Here is a 6,673-nt window from a genome sequence, read left to right on the forward strand (position 1 = left end):
ACGGATACACGTTGCGATTTACGGATACGCGTTGCGATTTATGTGTTCGCGTTGCGATTTTCATATTCGCGTTGCGATTATGGAAAATCGCAATGCGAATTTGTACTATCGCATCGCGATTTTCAAGAATCGCGTTGCGATTTTGGAAACTGATTTGCGATTCTGGAAACTGATTTGCGATTCTGGGGATCGCGTTGCGATTTTTATTTCGCGTTGCGATTTTGTTGGTCATTTTGGCAAATCCAAAAAAAGTTGGTTAAAATCGTATATTATAACTTTTTTTTGGTCACTGAGGCGATTTTCTCTTTTTATAATTTATGAAGTTTATATTGTATGATGAGTTTTGTAGTAAAATCGGTAGATATTTCAGATTTTAAAATATATCAGATATTATGTATTTATATTATTTATAATTTAATTGTTATTTATTTTTGAAGATAAATAAAATAAAATCATATTAAATTTTATTTCTTTTATATATCTTATGTTATATTAATATCATTTTAATTATTTATGCTCTTTAAATTTTTAATTGAAATATATATATATATACATAGTATATTATAGACATTTGGTACGTAACCTACTAGGAAGATGAAGATCCCAATTAATTTTTCCCAGAAAAACTTCAATAATTACCCAAAGTCACTTGAAGGAACAAAAGAATCTTGAACCTTTAATTTTTGGGGATAAAAAGTTGTAAATAAAGCTTTTATTTTTATATATTATTTTATATTTATATTATGTGGTCTACATGAGATTAATAGCAACTGTTCACTACACAAAAATCGACACCCTCTTCTGTCAAAGGACGCAGTTATATGCCTACATTTTTCATCCACTATTTTCAGCCTTAATCTTTCTATATGCCATCCAAAATGAAAGAACTTGTAGTAGTTGAAACAACAAAGACTTGAGACGAGAAATAAAAATATTGTTTATCCCCTAAACGACATAGTCATTCTCCAACACCTTCTTTCTGGGGTTTTCCCTCCCTTATCTTTCGGTTGTATTCTTCTTTTTGCATGCAGCTTCCTTTTCAGAGACCGAGTGAAAGTGGGTCTTCCTTTCTTTTCTTCTTACAAAAATTTTGGGAATATTTGATGTTTCTTCTTACCATGCATGACATGTTCTTTTATCATCGTTTTTGTTTGTGTAGTATGTTTCAAATGATTTTTTCTTCCAATTTTTTTGGTTGTTGTTAGGCTTTGTTCTGAGGAAATTTGATGGGTTATTTGTCTGCTTCTTGTCGTCCAAGACTAGTCTAGTAGTTGCCCAAAAGATCTTTCTCTAATTTTCGTTTCGTAGCTAATAGACGAATAATTATAGATGGGAGTGTTTTGATTTGGTAAATGATCAACAACCTGATGTTGCATGCATAGCAAATCCATCATGCTGTAGAATTTAATTAAGATAATTCTGTTAATTACAGCTTTTTTATGGGTTAATACCCTTAGCATTTGCAATGGGGTCTCTCCAATATGTTTTCAGTAACTAAATATCACAAAAAAACATGTTTAATTTGGCGGATTTTTGTCGTTCATGGGAAAATTCTTGTGGTGATTGCAGAGATTTCGATAAGCAGTAAATTGCAACACTTGTCGGCTGCCTAAGAAAGGATGCCAAACCAGCTATGATTTGCACTGCAGATGATTTATCAGCATGGAAGGATTTTCCAAAGGGTCTCAAGGTCCTTCTTCTCGACGAGGACAGCGATTCCGCTGCCGAGTTAAAATCAAAGCTTGAAGCAATGGACTATATTGGTTAGAACTTAGAATCCACCCTTTTTTACCTGAATTAGAAGTCTCTAGTTTCTTTTTGTTTTCACTTCACATGATTATTCTTTCTCTCTTAACTATGTTGGTCCCATCTCTGTCCTCAAAGCATATCTGCTACCTGCTATAGCTCCATTGCTTTAGATTTGTAGTTTTTGGTTGGATTTGGTTCTTTCATGAGCTCTACAAAAGGAGTAAATTTGCTGCATGAGCTTGCCTCTGCTATAAATAGATTTTCTCTTCCACATGAACAATTAAAGTAACAAAAGGTAATTGTTTTTGTAGCCATTGGATATTTTAATACTCAATTTGATGAAAAGGAATGAATCTTCTTTTCCCTTTTTATGGGGTGGGGCTGAAGGTTTGGGGTTTCTGGAAAAGGCTTGTGTATAGAAAATTTTCTTTTAATAGTATATCAAATTTCAGACTTTAGCTGTTCTGGATGCCTATTTCACTTCAGTTATGTTCTCCCCCTAAAAATCTCCTGTTCAGTGAAATAAATTTATGAAAAATGAAATACAGATGTATATATTTACCGTTTCATTTGCAAACGGTAATTAAATGTTATGTTTATACTCTATCTTTATAGTTATCATGTATTTTCTTGATTTTGCCTTTGCTTCTGTATCGTTTTCTACTTTTATTTCTCTCTGAATGTATGAGAAAGTTATTTTGCCTTTTGCAGTTTATACCTTCTGCAACGAGAATGAAGCTCTTTCGGCGGTTTTAAGTAGACCTGAAAGTTTCCATGTAGCCATTGTAGAGGTAATGAATGGACTTTGATGATTTCTACAACATACACGCTTCAAGTGTTGATGATTTGTCATAAGCACATGGTTATAGCCTTCAGCATGATCTTTGTTTTGGAACTTGTACTACTAGAAATTTACATTATATAATCATAAGCTACTTTTGCTTTGTCATACATAGTAATCCTTTGCCACATTGGTCCTTCACATGGCGCTTTATACTAATAGCATGTATGATGCAGGTTAATAGTACAATAATAACAATGGGAGTTTCAAGTTCCTTGAAACCGCAAAGGACTTGCCACCATTAGTAAGTTTGGAGACTTCACCTGCCTGTTTTTGCTGTAGATCTTCAAATTCTATCATATGAAACACTGTTTAATCACCCTGTACATAAGTTTTTATTGGCATCCGTGAAAGTAAATCATGGTTGTTGGGCTTATTTTGTCTAATTCTTAATGCTGTTGTAAATCGTTCTCATTTCAGTGACTTCAAATATTCATTGCATCAGCACCATGATGAAGTGCATAGCGGTAAGATTTATTTCAGCGTACCATACACCGAGCTGTTTTCATGTTTTTTCTGCCGCACATGTGTCAAACCAAGTTTTCAATTCAAAATATTTTAGATTCTTAACCATCTTAATACTTTCTTCTTAGTCTACTGTCCATAGAGACACATTGGATTTTTCCGATGAAATTTTTTGCCTTACAGAACTTTTAAGTTTCATTGCACACGTCATCCTGACTGAAATCATATAGTGTTGCCAAGATTCTTTTCCACACTCTATAATTACTAATGCTTTGCCATCATATTTTCAGCTTGGTGCAGTTGAGTTTCTTAGGAAACCTTTGTCTGAGGAGAAACTCCGGAATATTTGGCAGCATGTTGTTCATAAGGTTGATCTGGATACTGCTGAATTACATGGAAATGGCAACTAAGAGTCTAAGGTACTTTTTCATATAAATTCTCATTTATTAGTCCTTTACAGGCATTCAATGCTGCTGGAAAAGACCTTTCTGAATCACTAAAGCCTGTTAAAGAATCCTTGGTTTCAATGTTGCATTTAAAATTGGAAAATGGAGAACCTAAGAATGAAGACTCGGATAAAGCTGAAGATGCATCTGTGACTCATGAAATTGACCCTGAACCATCAACAGTAAGTGATAAGTACTCAGCTCCTTCAACACCACATCTAGAGCAGGGAGGAAGGTTGTTAGCCAATGGAGATTGCCATGATCATACTAACTGCTCGACTGAAAAAGAGAGCAGCGAGCAAGATGGAGAATCCAAATCTGTCGACACTACCAGTGACAATTCAATTGCTGAAGTAACTGCACCCCTTGGCCAACCCCAGGGACCAAGAGGGACAAGAGTAAAAGTGGAGGCCGACTTAGTGATGGTACCAAGGGCGAGAGTACCCTGTGCTCTCAAACACAAAGCGAAGAAAATAAAAAAGATTCTCATGTTGTTGCTGAAAACCCCAATTCAGTTTCTGGCATTCATAGTTCTTGTCCAAACAAAGCTAATCGAAAAAATTGAAGGTAATTTAGCTCGTAATATATATGTATATAATTCATACCTTGTCTTTTATTGGAAAAAGTTGACAAGTTTTTAAAAGAACTTAGCTTATGGCAACGCTCCCTTAAGCTTGCAGCATATCTTGCACTTGTCCAGTAGTTGTGCCACTATCTTTTGTCAGATACCTGCTTAGGAAACACGTCTTACTGAGAGCATTTGCTATTCACTTATCTACCATCACATTGTCCCACATAGGTTGATCGGTTTTTGAGATTTTAAAACTTTGACATTTAGAAAGCTGTTTACCAGCCATCATTAAACATTACTTCCAGTTTTTTCATGTAATTATTTGCTTCCATTATCTTGTTCTTCAGATTACACCACAAAGTTTAGGAGGAAGTTTATCATTAACCGATATCGTCTTTTTCTTTTTTCCATTGTTATAAGCCCTAGGATCAAGTTTGGGGTAACTCTTGCTCGTAATCAAGGAAAAAGTTGAAAGTAGGCTGGATGGATTATAGATTAGAATCATCTATCGAGCTGTACTGTTTGCAATATTTTGTTAATGCTTAATATCCCAACTTTTCAGCATGCTTTGACTTGGAGAAATAGTGTTCCCATCGAACTTTTATTGGTTAATTTCCTTTGAACAGTTATGATTAAGTTTTTTTTATACAATTTTATATGAGTGTACTAGTTAAGTACTTTTTCGGGTTTGAATTCTCAGGTAGAGTGGACTCCAGAACTCCAGAAGAAATTTGTGCAGGCAGTGGACGAACTAGGTATAGATCAGGCTATCCCTTCTCGAATACTAGAGCTAATGAAAGTAGAAGGCTTGACACGGCATAATGTTGCCAGTCATCTCCAGGTTGGTATCAGTTTTGCCTTTCTGATAAACGCACGATCTGATTCTACAATTCCAGTGCTTTTCATTCACTATGTAGTCCACTGCTTGTTCCTGTTGAAAATTCAATTCCGGTTACACTTTTTCTTCTAAAGAATGGTTTCCTTTGTTATAAGCTTAGTGGATGTAGACATTGCAATATACATGACATTTAACCTTGTTTACATAACAGTACTGTCAGATTTTGCCCTTTTCTTTGTTTCTTCGGCTTGAACACTGGTGAATAAGTTTTCTACTCGTGGCTGAAAACGATTCGCCTGTTGTTTGTGAAACAGAAATATAGAATGCATAGAAGGCACATTTTGCCGAAGGAGGATGATCGAAGGTGGCCACAGAGAGATCTAATGCAAAGGAGTTGTAATCCACATAAACCGATCATGGCCTTCCCGCCACATTACTCGAGTCATGTTGTCCCGGTAGGTCAACCCTATCCCATGTGGGGACCTCCTCCTCCTCCATCCAGCATCCAGATGTGGAGCTCACATAGTTACCCCCTTGGCAATCACCTGAAAATTGGCATTGGAATCCATATGCAGGGGTAAGTTAATTATTTACTATTTCATATTCTTAAATTCTTGGCTGACTCCATTAACAAGCATGTTACAGTGCATAGAAAAAGATTTGAAATGCAGCTACATATTTGGTGTATGATCTTTTTCTTTTTCGTTTTTATGATTCAGGTGCATGCTGATGCATGGGGTTGTCCTGTTGTGCCCCCACCTCTTGGATATTCTTCTACATTCACTCAAGTGAGTAGTTCTCAACATACATATAACGATCCTTTTGGATATATACACACACACACATAAATAAAGTATATGAATGAATTTTAATATCTTTTTCTGGTATTCCTGTGAATCCGAACCTGCAGAATGCATCTGCATTTCATTATTCTAGCACTGTGGATAACAGAAGCGGCATGCCTCAAATTTCCGTTGAACATCAGCCGGTAATCCATCTTTCTAAGCTTATTATTTTCGACCACTTCCATTACTTGTGTTTAAACCTACACGGCACACTGGAATAGTTACGAAAAGAATGCTTCAGTGTTTCTTCCATTGAACGTGTATGCTTGAATTGAATTTTACAGGCGGAGGAAGTAGTTGACAAGGTTGTGAAGGAAGCAATAAACAAGCCATGGTTACCTTTGCCTTTAGGCCTCAAGCCTCCTTCCACTGATAGCGTGCTAGCTGAGCTCTCTAGACAAGGCATCTCCATCGTCCCTCCTCACATCAATGGACGTAATATATCCTGACGTGGCACTGTGTTACTGGTTCGTTCGGACCACTTTTTTTTTGCTGCAGTTTGAACTATTTCAAGCTCCCATCACTCATGAAAGTAGGAAAAATGAAAAAAAAATAATAATAAAAAAACATTTGCAGATATGCGTGAGAACTATTTCCAATAAGAGAAATCTTATCACTACATTTAATATTTGTTGGTAATCTGATTCATCCATCATCACAATGAAAATATCAATCGCCCGTACGGACTGAATCAATATCTTTGCAGTTAATATAAATAAAATAAAATAAAAGATATTGCTAAAATGGTAGCTGAGGCTCTTGTATTGTTTTCAAAAGAATCGTGGCCCTCGAAATTTTTCATTTTCAATGACCTTCAAACTTAAAAAAAACACATTGTGATCTTTTGGTTAACGATTTTTTTTCATTTATCGTTACGATATTCACATGACATGATAAAAGATTTTCGTTGTTGATTGT

At 35.5% G+C, this 6,673-nt stretch overlaps 1 pseudogene; it reads left to right on the forward strand.

Annotated features, from left to right (window-relative positions):
* Positions 1-1,487: 1,487 nt before the first annotated feature.
* LOC120160032 lies at positions 1,488-6,256 on the forward strand (annotated as a pseudogene).
* Positions 6,257-6,673: the final 417 nt, after the last annotated feature.

Source organism: Hibiscus syriacus, unplaced genomic scaffold (assembly GCF_006381635.1).
Source record: "Hibiscus syriacus cultivar Baekdansim isolate YM2019G1 unplaced genomic scaffold, ASM638163v2 tig00002847_pilon, whole genome shotgun sequence".
Taxonomy (NCBI): domain Eukaryota; kingdom Viridiplantae; phylum Streptophyta; class Magnoliopsida; order Malvales; family Malvaceae; genus Hibiscus; species Hibiscus syriacus.